General features: G+C 45.0%; 1 protein-coding gene across 1 annotated transcript in view; it reads right to left on the bottom strand.

Annotated features, from left to right (window-relative positions):
- The window catches only part of LOC147724906 (uncharacterized), a 1,184,129-nt gene that overhangs the window by 1,129,104 nt on the left and 40,484 nt on the right, over positions 1–14,541 (bottom strand). The gene's annotated exons all lie outside the window — the stretch shown is intronic.

Genomic DNA, 14,541 nt, shown 5'->3' with positions numbered 1-14,541 from the left:
AGTCACTTGATCATTTTCAGGATCCTGATCAACGTTCTCCTCGCTCTTTTCCGGAAACATCTGTCTCACCAACCGGTGGAGGAGGCGGCGGCAAAGGCCGGGGTGCCCAACAAGGCCGTGAGCAGCCCCACAAGACTGAAAGTAAAGGCAAGAAAGACGACTTTCAACATCCTCAACCCCAGTTTCAGAAAAAGAAGGTTGCTGCTTTAACAGCGAGATATGCCACGGATAATGAAAACACAGCTTTGGAACCTGACGTGGACGCTGACTCTGTTAGACAGCACAGCGGAAATTACTGTAGTGCGGGAAGCTTTGCGTCCATTTCTGAAGGTGACAGCAACTGACACGTTTGTTGCTGGTGAGACAGCTGGCACTAGAGTGGCTCCCCCTGAAAGACTTTATAAGATAGTCCGTTTAATTGAAGGTGACATAAAACGGACTATAAAAGGGGTATATTGGGAAAATCTTACAACTACCTATGACGTTTTGTTAGCGGAAGTAGATTGACCCCTGTTCTTTCGTTCTGGCCGCTCCGCAAGAGGAGGAGGTAATCCTCCCTGCTATTGCACACACTGTGACAAAGGAGCAGGCCCTGCATTTTACAGAAGAATGGGCTAAGGTGCTTGCACTGGCGGTGTACTGTACTCAATATGGACTTGACAAATTTTCACCCAGGCATGAGATTCCATTGCGGTCTATGCTGTAGGCTCAACCCAAATACCCCATGCGACGTGAAGCGAAAGTTCCTGTGGCAGAAATCCTTGAGCAATTGAAGTAGTAAGGTGTGATTGAAACATGTGTGTCTCCGATGAATAATCCTCTTTTTACTGTGACTAAGCCTGATGGCTCGTACCATTTGGTATTGGATTACCGGCACTTAAACTCCCATTGTCGTATCTGCGTGGTACAGAATACTCACAGTTCGGCCCTTTCTGGATAGTCTTGTGCGTAAAAGCTTTAAGACCACACTTGACATATCCAATGGCATATTTTTGCCATAACCTGTCCTCTATTAGTAGTCAATGGACAGCTTTCACCTGTGACGGTAAACAAAAACAGTTCCGAAGATTAGCTATGAGCTATAAGAACAGTCCAGGCGTCTTTGCCGCCCGCATAGCCTCTCTTATGGAGGGACACGACCCTGATGCGTGCTCATATGTGGATGACATTTATCTCACAGACAACAAATTATGGATGCATTTGTGTTATGTTGACCGCATCATCTGTATGTTTGCGGACTTCGGTTACAAATTCAACTTTGCAAAGTCACACATTGCGGAGTATACAGTGTTGTTCTTGGGCTATGAGCTCACCGTCCTGATTTCATCGGAGGCGGTCGCTCCTCCACGCTGCTCCCTTCAAGACTGTCTGGTATCGTAGCGCCCACATCCTGCTTGACTTTTGCCTGCATTAACTTAACATCGCACTGCTCGTTGTGCCAGTTCGAGTCAGAACGATCGAACCACTTGCTGTACTGTGTTGCCCTACCCTGCCGAGTTCACGAGCGCTCATTTGCATATTATCGCGGCGCTAGTCTGCCTAAGCGCGCTGCAACGCTCTGATCAAGTGTGCTGCCTGTGTCTTGGATTTATTGTGCCTGATTGTGACTTGTGCCGGTTCCACTGACTTAGAGATCGCGTTTTGTTGCTCATAGTGTGCCCCAACCCGATTTCGATTTTGGGCTGACTGCCATTTTGTGTCTTGTTGTTGTTTGTGCCTCCCTGCCCTGAACTCCGCCCCGCTCCCGCCTCCCAGCTGCTCCTCCCTCGCCCCTCCCCCTCTACTATCCACTTATGACAGATGCTTTTTTGCGCAGCGGTCGTGCCTCATGCGCGCCGAAGGCGCGTCAAAGGTAAGCCCGTCTACGCCCGTCTGCGCCTGGACCGCGCCCAGCGCCAGACCCCCTGGTCCCCGCCACACCCAACCCTCTAGAATCACATATGATGCCACAACTCTCCTCGCCCTCAACCCCAGACGCACACCACAAATCTGCGAAGCCACCCCAGGACGTATCCACGGCCCTTTCGCCTGCCTCTCCTGCAAGTTCAACTGCATCAGGACCCTCACCAAATTCACTTCCTCCAAACAAAGCTCCGACTCTAACCACCTGAAGTGCATCCTACTCAACACCCGCTCGGTCCACAGACACGCAATTGAGCTCTGGGACCTACTCGACACTGCATCACCGGACACCGCCTTCCTTACAGAAACATGGATGAACACATCATCAGCACCCGACATCGCCATAGCCATCCCGGACAATTACAAGATTATCCGGAAAGACCGCACTAATCAAACAGGAGGAGGCATCGCCATCATCCACAGGAACACCATCAGAATCTCGACCAGCTCCGAGGATAATTTTGCAACCGCCGAACATCTCCACTTTCAGATCCACACCGACCCTAGGACTACACTCAGAGGCACCCTCATCTACAGGCCCCCAGGTACCTGCACGCAATTCAGCAATGACATCACAGACTTCGTCAGCCCACATGCCCTCGCCTCCGAGAACTACATTCTTTTAGGAGACCTCAACTACCACCTTGAAAACAAACACGACAACAACACCTCCACCCTTCTGGACAACCTGGCCAATCTCGGACTCAAACAACTTGTTAACACCCCACCCATGTAGCCGGTCACACGCTCGACCCTATCTTCACCTCCAGCAAGCACATCTCCTTCGATCACACCACAGATCTCCACTGGACAAACCACAGCTGTGTTCACTTCAGCTACAAAACTACCATGACCCACAACCGCCCACAACCTATTCCGCGAAGAAACTCACCACCGACCACCTCCTCACTTCACTCAACCAAAACCCTCCCACCCTCTCATCGGACCCAAATCAAGCGGCCACCAAGTTCAAGCAATGGATCACCCACAGTGCTGACGAACTAGCACCCCTGAAAAAGCACCAGATCAAATCAGCCAGCAAAAAGGCTCCCTGGTTCAAAGATGACCTTAAAAAATCCAAGAGCTATGCCGCACCCTGGAGAAATCATGGAGAAAAAACCCAACCACCGACAACATGGCCACCCTCAAAGCAGCCACCAGCAAAACACCACCAACTGATTCGCTCCGCCAAGAAATCTGCACTCAAGGATCGTCTCGACAACAACACTCACAACAGCAAGGAACTTTTCAACATCGTCAAAGAATTCACCAACACCACCACAGCATCTAACAGCATCACTCCCTCCCAAGACCTCTGCGATGCGCTATCCTCCTTCTTCTACAACAAAATTGCCAACATCCACAACAGCTTCGAGAATACTCCCAGCGATCAACCCTCCCCACCACTCTCAGATCCTTCTCCGCCAACTAACAACCTTAGCGCCTGGAACCCAATTACCACCGAAGACATCATCCGCCTTATGAACTGAATCCACTCTGGCTCACCTACCGACCCCTGCCCCACCACATCTTCAACAAAGCTGACTCCATCATCGCACCCCACCTCCGCGACGTCATCAACTGCTCGTTCAACTCTGCCACTTTCCCAGAAAGCTGGAAACACGCAGAACTCAGCGCCATTTTGAAGAAACCCACAGCAGACCCCACTGAACTTAAAAACTACCGACCCATATCCCGTCTCCCATTCCCAGCCAAAGTCATTGAGAAAGCCGTCAACAGCCAGCTCGCCGACTTCCTTGAAGCCAACAACTCCCTCGATCCCTCTCAGTCCGGATTTCAAGCCAAACACAGCACCGAAACCGCCCTAATTGCAGCAACAGACGACATCCGAACACTACTGGATAACGGAGAAACAGCGGCCCTCATTCTACTCGACCTCTCCGCCGCTTTCGACACAGTCTGCCACAGCACCCTCATACAACGCCTCAGCAACGTCGGCATAAAAGGAAAAGCCTTGTACTGGATCATCTCATTCCTAGCTGGGAGAACTCAGAGAGTCCGACTTCCCCCATTCAACTCAGAGGCCACTGAAGTCATCTGTGGAGTCCCACAAGGATCATCACTCAGTCCCACCCTCTTCAACATCTATATGAGCCCACTCGCATCCATCGCGCGCCAACACAACCTCAACATCATCTCTTACGCCGACGACACCCAATTAATCCTTTTCCTCACCTAAGACCCTAACACCGCCAAAAACAATCTTCACTAAGGCATGAAAGAAGTAGCCGAATGGATGAAACATAGCGGCCTTAAACTCAACTCAGACAAAACAGAGGTACTCATCCTAGGAACTTCCCCCTCTGCCTGGGAAGACTCTTGGTGGCCTTCCGCTCTGGGCACAGCATCCACACCTACAGACCATGCACGTAACCTGGGCTTCATCCTAGACTCCTCTCTCTCGATGTCCAGACAAGTCAACGCAGTCTCATCCTCCTGCTTCAACGTTCTTCGCATTCTCAAAAAGATCTTCCGCTGGATCCCCCTTGAGACAAGAAAGCCTGTCACCCACGCAATGGTCACGAGTCGACTGGACTATGGTAACACACTATACGCCGGAATCACAGCAAAATTACAGAAAAAACTCCAACGCATCCAAAACGCTTCAACGAGACTCATATTGGACATCCCCCGCCAAGATCACATCACCGAACACCTAAAAGACCTCCACTGGCTTCCCGTCAACAAAAGAATTACATTCCGTCTTCTCACCCACGCACACAAAGCCCTCTACAATCTAGGACCCGAATGCCTCAACACTCGACTATCCTTCTACAAACCCACCCGCCAACTTAGATCGTCCAACCAAGCCCTGCCCGCAGTCCCGCGCATCCGAAAATCCACCATGGGGGGCAGATCCTTCTCCTTCCTAGCTGGTATAAGAATTGTGCCTGGGGCGGTGGGTTTCATGTACCTGACTTTTAATGAGGGGGACACAGACCCTATTGCTTAAAAGTCACACGTGTACACTTCGGCAGAAATGCGATTTTCCTCTGTGGAAAAAGTTTTGACTGCAGTGCAGATGGTGATTCCGAAAGACCGTGCTCAGTCGCTGGGGAAACACATGTTGGTTTTTACACCGTATCCTGCCTTGGAGGCAGTAAGAAAAGCAAGTGTACTGAATTCAAACGCTTTGCATCCCCGGGGGATACAATGGGCCACGTCCTTGACGTCTCAGGATGTCACTTTTATTTTTTATTCCCCTTTGCACTCACAAGAGTACTTGCAGTATGAATTACTCCTGCTCCTCTGACCATGAGCCCGCTAGAGTATATCCATTGTATCATTTACACAGACGGATCGGCGCAACAAGCAACGAGGTCTAAGCATGCGTATTCCGCGGCCTACGCAATTGTGGTTGGTTCTATGGTGCATGATGAGTTCAACTCCGATGTCGTGCATACACAGACATTGGCAATTGGCGGAGCTTTGTGGTCTAGTACGCTGACCCTGGTCTGACAACTCTTATTGTAAGCAAATCTTACTACTGTATACAGTCTTACAACAACAACTTATTCTTTTGGACTTAGAATGACTATCATGCTTCCAAAGGTAGCACGATCAAACACAAAATGGTATGGGTTTGAGTGGCTGAGCTTAAAGAACAGCTCCCACTTGTTTTTGAAATTCATACTCTTGGTCACCAACGCAAGGGGGTGCACGCTGTTGGTAACAGTCTTGCTGAAGAGGCAGCGAAGACAGTAGTTGTGACATATGTAGTGGCAGCAGTTACACGTGCCAAAAGTAAGATTGATGATGACATCTTGGCAGCTATTGCCACAACAGAGAAGGGAGGTAATTACCCTAAAGGTTTCCCTTCTAAATACTCTTATCATTTAAGTCCTGATAAAGTTCCCTATGTGATAATTAACGACGTTGGTGACAGGTTGATTCCCAATGCGGACCGCAGACAGACTTTGACAACAGCGGCTCAATAGGGTATGGCCTCGGCGCATGCCGGCGTGTCAGCTACTGTATCTCTCTTACAACAGGGTTACTGGTGGCACGGATTGTACAAACAAATGTGAGATTATGTGCTTCATTGCGATATTTGCCAGCAGATTAAACCTTCTAATGCTGCGTGCCTGCCCCAGACACAGTTGTACATATCTAATAAACCACTTGGGAGTGTTTATTTAGATCCCTACGGTGCTTTCTCCTCAGATACTGCGTATAAGTACATCTTAGTTGCAGTAGACTTGTGCACACTCTTTGTTTGGGTGTGGCCACAAAGGAGTGCTGATGCCCGCACTGTCATAAGGGATTTGCGTGTTGTTGTGGGAACTGTTGCATGTGGTACCCTTCATTAGGACCAGGGTCCGGCATTCACCTCTAAGGCGTACAAGGATGCCATGGCTTCACTGGGGGTCCAAGTCAAATTTTCATCTCCATACAGGCCTGAGGGCCATAGTGTTGTGGAGCAGATAAACCGTGATTTAAAGCAATCCTTGACAGCTAAGGTTTTAGGTACAGGCCGGAACTGGTTGGCTCATCTCTATAGCGTACAGCGTGCACTTAATAATCTCTGTAGAAGGTCTCTGGGTGGGGGTACCTCATACAAAATGCTCTTTGGAATCAAAATGTTTGTTCAGGACCTTGAGGGTCCAGACATGTCGGCATCTGCCGCATCCTTTGACGTAGATGAACATTCTGATGTTTTACAGTACCTACAAAAGACCAGAGACAGTCTTGCAAAGGAACACTTGCCCTCCACATCTGATGCTGCTCTTCAGATGCCGGTAGTTGGCTGACTACCCCGAGTTGGTGATCTGGTCTGTGAGAAGGTGGAGAACAAGAAGGAGTTCGGCCCCTCATATCGAGCACCAGCTCCCGTACTTGGCGTGCAGGGCACAAAAACAGTCATTTTATCTCCGCTTCCTGGTCGCAAGGAAAACAGGTACATCTCCAAAGTCAAATTACAGTGAATGGCCGATTCTTCTTAGTATGACACCTGCTGTCTCTTGTCCAGCGATGCTGAGAAATTGTGTTTTGGCTCTGGCAAATAACACCGGACCTGACGTTGCCATCGAGATGCCTACAGTTACAAATCCTTTACTGAGTTCACCGGCTGGTGATCCCCTTGATGATACTGAGTATACTTGCCCCACAGATTTGTCAATGCCTGATTTGCAAACAAGTGCAGTCAACCAGTCACGCTTTTCTTTTGGCACTGACTCTACCACATCAAAGTCGCCCTCAAAGAATTCTCTTTTTGCTGTCTGGTTTAAAAAACATTTTTTGATACCCCCTTGGACTTACATTTGGCCGGTGCTTTTCTCATTTTTTGATTCATGTCCATTGGATTTTGGTGTATTTTTCACGCTTTCTAAATTGACATTATGTTAAAGAAAGATCTACAATTAGACTTATCGATGGAACTTTGGCACCCCACTCCTCATCGAATAGAATAAAGAGGGACCAGACTTTTGTGAATATCACTGCTTGGCCTTTCTTGGATGGGATTGGATGGAATGCTATTAAATTTCAGATCCATGGCCCCCCAGAGGTTATAAATGTTCCCAGTGTACTACGTGTTTCAATGAGGGACGTGGTGAAACAAAACATACGCTCTGATGATTGGGATGTCCAAGCCGTAGAGGCTTTGTTTTCTGAATTGAAATATTATGCTGCTTTTGATGCTGAAGATTTGTATTTAGACTAAGCTAATTATGCAGACTTATTTTGCTACCAACATTATGGCAATCACTTTCTGCACAAGGCAAACATGTTTAGAAATGTGATTAATTACACACAATGGGAACATTGTCCTGCTCCTGATGAAGGCAGCTCAAAAACTCTTTTAAAGAAGTTTACTTATTTTACTGATTTTAATCAATCCAATCCTGATGAATGTTATTTTAAGATGACTGATAAGTCTTCTTCCAAAGTTAAACTTACCCACACTACATTATTATATTCGAAGTCCTTTATCGACCAATTGGCTATTGGGGGCCATGAACTGTGGAAAGATACTGTTGATCTGAAATATGTTCGGGGTTCTAAAGTCTGGCAGGTTCAAGGCACTGAGGCTTTGCATTGTTCATGTCTCATCCCGAACCACATGTTGTTTTTTAATTCATCTATATCACAAACCACCTGCTTTGGATTTGCTATGTCCAAAAAATTAAATGCTCCGTCTCTTCCTGATTTGGCAGAGTACCCTAAATGGTACAGTCACACTGATAAGTCAATTTCTGAGTTACAGGCTCTAATACCAAATTCCTCCTTTAATATTTCCAATTTTGATTCCAGAGGTTGGTTGTTTTGGCAAAAAAGTTCACATCTGTGCCAACATCGTTATCTGGGTCTTACACCGGGTTACACACAGGTTAGGGTGGATCCTCATTTTGAAAGTGAACACACTGTTACTACCTATTCGGTAGGCAAATTAATTATGTCAAAGTTGGCTCAAACATTCCACCTTAGCGTCAGTTAAACTCTATTTGTCCAAATTGACTGATGATGGCGACCTAAATGATTTTGTTAAAGGCCCTGTAGGTGGCAGGTCGAAAAGATGTATTTATAGTTTTACATGCTGTTTATAACTTAGTGTGGAAATTATTACAAATAGAAGCTGGGTCTAAATTGCGTGCTATCGACCAAGCTAATTTAGACAAAAGTGCTTGCAGTTGTTGATAACAGTATTAACACACTTTCTTCCCGGATTTACACAATGGATAATATTGTATCATCAGTTGTTGATATTGTACAGGATGAAGTGTGTATTTTGTACCATGGTCAAAATCAATTACGTTCAATCATGCAATTTGCTTGGACATTACAAACATTAAAGGCTGGTAAAGTTCCATGGGACTACATGAATACCTCTTCTCTATTTTTACCATTTAATTTGACTGTTAAGCATTAATTTATGTCTATGAAAGATGCTACCTATTCACTTTTCCCTGTTGAAATCTGGAACCTTTAACATTTTCTGTGGCCGAGTATGATTCTGCTTAATGGCTCATTCATGGGTTAATAACGTTGCCTTTTCCCTTATTCAAATTCGATTCATGTATGAAGTATTATTCCATAGGCAGATATGAACCTTTAGGAAGTGCCTTTCTACATGAAGTTTGGTCTCTGCCACTCACCTTTAGATGCCTGAGGGAGGGTAAAGAAGTTTATTTGAAGGGTGAGGTTTGCACTTCAACACCTGATCACTCATTAGTTTGCAGGAAAATCCAATTGCACAGCTCTTGTAATTCTGACGCACCAAATTTAGCCTGCATTTTGAAAGGGAATCCTGTCCCAGCTATAACTCCGACTTTCACGTTGCTAGCAGACTGTAGTTATTTGCTTTTAAATAATGAAGATTACTGTGGAAAGCTGGCAGGGATACCTATTTCCCAACGTTTAGTCTGTTGCAAAAATGTGCTATTCCCTCCTCCGCATGGGAAGCTCAATGTATCCATCTGCCCTTCCATTCCGACCTTGAAAGCAGAGTTCAACAAGATGAATCGAATAAGGGTTCTTTTGTCTCAAAAAGAAGTTGTTCTTACGTCTTTGCATGAAACATTTGTCCTTTACGTGGCAAACACCCGTACCGAGGTGCATGCCCTTTTGACTACTGATCTCCCCCTGCATTTTGGTGCTTTGATTCACACTATATGTAATGCCTTGTCGACCACAGGCTTGGCCCACTTTTTTAAGGTTTTCCAGCGATGTTCCTTGCAAAAGGGCGATAACCTTGCTGATACGACCCACAGCAAAATCCACCCCCTATGTTAGGGATGGCTAAGTCAGGATTTTAGCAGATTTTGGCGAAAATGGCAGTTTTCGCCAAAATATAATGTGTGCTAAAATCATGTGGGCTGCCTTGTAAATATTGCGATGTAAACATCAGCGATATTTGCAAGGTAGTCCATTCTGGGCTATGCCCAGTAACGCCCACTTTGCATCTCATTGGACATGCAAAGGGAGGCATTGGGAAAAAGGGTGCTAACATGCGATTATGCACGTTAGCACCCTCTTGTAAATAGGTCGCTGGTTTTATCTCTGCTTTTAAGAGAGATAAAGCCCTTGTAAATATGCCCCTATGTTACTTATCTATATTTAATTGATAAAACCATGGTTACCCTCACGTAAAATTATACCAATCTCAATAAAATACTTCACACCCACTGGCATTTAAACATTTTTAAACCAATGTAATGTACTTGAATATAATGATTGCCAATGATTCAAACTCATGTGTATATAATCAGCAATACCAACCTTGCATTTTTCATCCCACAAAATAGCCTACAACAACCACAACTGAAAATTGGTTCAATTTGAATTCCATAAATACTAATTGCCTTTCATGTTCAATTATTTCCTAAAAGTTTTCTAGGGATTATCTAACCTGTCATATTTTACCCATAACTCCAATATGGGTACTTGCTAGGCTACTGGGCAGAAATTTAGCAATTTTGCAAAACCCTATGTCTGTCACTCTATCAGACATTTGAAGACCACTTCCTGATTTTACCATCCAACAGCAGGTTCAAGACCTCCTATGTCAGTCACTGTTGAAATAATGAAAAGCGTCATTGAGCACACACAATTCATAAGTCCACTGTAATTATATCATCTGTCCATCTCTTAATGTAAAGACCATGATTTCAGTTTGCAGTTGTCACACTTCAAGCCGTTTTGTCTTATTGCCAACATGATTTTCATTGTGAAGGTGTGTCGCCCACGACTATGTCAGGGTTAAAAATGAAACAGAATCTCTGATTATACAAACCGATTTCCTTAATATTAAATTACCACTAATATCCCTCCCCTCGTGACAAAATCATATATTATTGACTAGTAATTTTGCAATTCAAATAGACCTGAAATTACACAGATACCATATTGGTTAGAGTGCCTTTTCAATCAATTAATCAATCGATGTTTATTGTTATAGTTTAATAAAAACTATCACAATATTACCATGTACATTAATATCAGAAAACATATAACACTTAGCTGATCACATCTTTTAATTAAAATATCCCTTTGTAAGTTACAGCTGCCTAATATAAAGTGCATTCTGACATCTGTCTAAAAAATGTAATATAAATGTTAAGTATTCTGTTATCAGCCCTAATTAAAATAAGTGCAGTGCAATCTGCACTCACTTTATTGATGCACGTTGTTGCATCTAGGGTATCAGTTCTGAGATCACAAGAAGTATTAAAATGACTTGTTGCTTAATATTATGTGCTGCTAAAACATTCTGGATACTCCACAGTTTCTGATAGTATCTGTAAGAGGTATGTGTATGGCAGTGGCATCCTGAAAATGGGAGAAGCTTGACCTTCCGATGCCAAGCTTCGTTAAGTTCTCAACTGTTCGTGTAAAGCTGTTTCTAAAGTGTCAGCACTAAAAGACTTTACATATTTTTAAATTACATTTTGTGTAGCTAAAAAAGCCTAGGCACGCCACTATTTGTGCGAGACAAGAGGGGGTGATGGTGAAAGAAGGGTTATAGCGCTCAATTGTGATTTACTACATGGTATTATAGCAATTAAGTTGGTACTCTGCACACAATGGATGAATGTTCACCCGACATGCACAGGTTAGAGTCTTAATCTGAGGTTCTATGTACATCTATATGTAGTCATCCGGCACACTGTGACTGACGTGGGTAGAGTGAGGGACTGAAAGCGTTTCTTGGTTAAAGAGGGTTTTATTTTTAACAAAGGATTCCTGTTGCAGAATGTAAGTCTTTCTCGTGCAAACTCTGCGGGGTCCGTCTTGACTCTGGTCTTGGGTGATGCTTTGCTCTTCTTTCGCCTGTTTGGGGGGCACGTAGACTGCTGGTTCTTCCTCGGGGTTGGTCAGGAAGCGTGAGCAAAGAAGGACAACAAGAGGACCATTAGGGCTCAGGTCTCCTCTATACGTCCCCCAAGGTAACCCGGGTGTGAGGGAGCACCGCTGGTAATAATTGTGCTGTATACTTTGGGTACGTGGTGGGGAAGAGGTGCCGTTGAGCGGAGGGCGGGTCAGGCAGAGCCAGGACACTTCCGTGTAGTCAGAGCAGTCAGCGCTCTAGTTGCTGCACCTTCAGGGGTATTTATCCCCCTCGTCACAGCAGGCGCGCAGCGGTCGCGCGCAGCGTCGCGCCTGAGACGCGCCAGAGACAAGCCCGTCTGCGCCCGTCCGCGACAGGACGTGGCTAAGGGCTATGGAGGAGTCTCTGGCCGATACTAACCAACCTAGGCGGGTCTACTCCTCACAGTCCTTACGGCACTTACGATACAACCTGTTAACATCGCATTGTAAGTTATCCTTTAACTATCCTCCGGAAGGGCCATTTTCATGTAGGTTGTGCCGAACTCAATTTACGATAGAAAAACAACATTTCCGACCGGATTTAAGAAATCTTTCGGGTGTTAACACTGAGAGAGGAATTCTTTTAAATATTTTGCTGTGCAATGTAAGATCATTAGTCAAGCATTCCTTTGAGGTTTGGGATCTTATCTCCACTTATAAACCTGATCTTTGTTTTGTAACGGAGACCTGGCTTAAACCACACTCTACTCCCGCTATCACACTTGGTATACCGGAGGGTTATAAAATTGTCAGGTTAGATCGACCAATAAAAACTGGTGGAGGGATTGCAATTGTTTTTAAACAAGAGATCTCCATATCGGTTATCGATCAACATTCTAATTCATCTTTTGAAATGTTGATTTTTAGGATTGGCTCCTCTCCCAAATATAGTAGGAAAGGTGCCTTAGTTTATCGGCCTCCAGGTCCTTTAAAAAATATGTCCAAGGAATTAGTGGAAGCACTGGCCCCTCATGTGTGCCACAATAAAGAATTCCTGTTACTTGGTGATTTCAATCTCCATAGTAAGGATAAGCTCAATAGTGAGACTCAGTCTTTCCTCACTGACATTTCCTTGTTAGGATTACAACAATGTAATAGTGGACCAACGCATCAAGCAGGACATACTCTGGATATGATTATATCTAATTTTCCCGGTAAAAATGCAGTGCTCCTAGCCAACATCCTTGGACCGACCATTTTGTGCTTGCGTTCTCCATGCAAATGAATGACCCACGTCCCACTCCTTGTATCCATATCCAACCTAAACGTAGACAGTGGCATAAAGTTAATGTTGCTACTTTTGCACCTAAGTACTCTTCATCTTTAATTGATGGCTCAGATGATATTGACACTGCCCTTTTGAATTGGGAGCATGCAGTTGATGCTGCAGTACAGCATATTGCCCCAATAAAAACTTTTAAACCTAGGCTTGCCAGAAAACAGGAGGTCTGGTATTCAGAGGAATTACGTAATCTTAAACGCTTGGCTAGAAAGTCCGAAAAAACATGGAGAAAATCTGCCAGGGAGGAAGATAAAAACCATTATAGAGTCAACCTCAACATCTATCACAAAGCCTTAAGGCTAGCACGGAAAAACCATATTACTACTCAGTTAGATGCTGCTGGTAATGACTCTAAAGTTTTATATCAAATTGTCAACACGTTCATAAAACCAACAGCTTGTGAAAGTGCTGACATGGCTTCACAACCCCTGTGTGACAGTATTTCCTGTTTTTTCTCAGAGAAAATTGATGCCATTTATGATAAAATAAAAGCACTAGGTCCTGACTCAACCAGCCCAGATAGTTGGACCCCCATCAGGACAACTCCTATTAATACTTGTGCCTTTAACGAATTCCCTGAAATATCACTGCTGGAAGTTCAGAAATTATTTTCTGATATTAAAAGTGGAAGCCCGGCTGACTTACTACCAGCCAGACTTATGGGTCCGCTGGGGAGTTTACTAGGTCCTGATGTGCAGAGACTGGTAAACCTATCACTTGCATCTGGAGTGGTCCCATTGGCCTGGAAAAAAGCCCTAGTTAGACCTATTAGGAAGAATACATCTATTCCTTGGTCTAACATGTCCAACTTGAGGCCTATCTCCCTTTTACCTTTCCTAGGGAAAATCATCGAAAAGCACACCAATAAGCACCTATCTACCTACCTAGAACACTCTGGTAGTCTCGATCCCTCGCAGTCAGGTTTCAGACCTAAATTTAGTACTGAAACAGCTTTAATGTCGGTAACTGACGATCTACGGTTATACCAGGACAGAGGCTATTCTGTTGTCCTGGTGTTACTGGACTTATCGGCAGCGTTCGATACTATTTCCCACACCATCTTGATCGAACGACTGTCTGCGAGTGGAATCGGCGGAAGGGCACTGGACTGGATCAGAAGCTTTCTCTCCAATCGCACCCAATCTGTCACCATGGGTGACTTTAAATCGGAGGAAGTTAGCATTTCCAAGGGGGTTCCACAGGGCTCATGTTTGAGCCCAACGCTATTTAACACCTATGTGGCCCCCTTGGCGGATGTTACTAGAGCTTTTAGTTTTTGTCCAGTGTCCTACGCAGACGACACGCAACTGCTCTTCCCTTTTAAAACTCTTACCCCGGATATTTTACAATCTTTTTCCGATGGGATGAAGGCAGTTGCAAAGTGGATGTCATCCAACTTTTTACAATGCAATGTTGGAAAGACAGAGGTGATGCTCTTTGGTGAAGCCAGGATTCAATGGTCCCCTGAATGGTGGCCCTCTGAATTGGGGCCGGTCCCTGTGCCAAAAACTATAGTCAAGAACTTGGGT

Source organism: Lissotriton vulgaris, chromosome 4_1, assembly GCF_964263255.1.
Source record: "Lissotriton vulgaris chromosome 4_1, aLisVul1.2, whole genome shotgun sequence".
In the NCBI taxonomy this organism is placed as follows: Eukaryota; Metazoa; Chordata; class Amphibia; order Caudata; family Salamandridae; genus Lissotriton; species Lissotriton vulgaris.
Note: the sequence above shows the minus strand (reverse complement) of the source record. Positions and strands in the feature narration are given on the sequence as shown.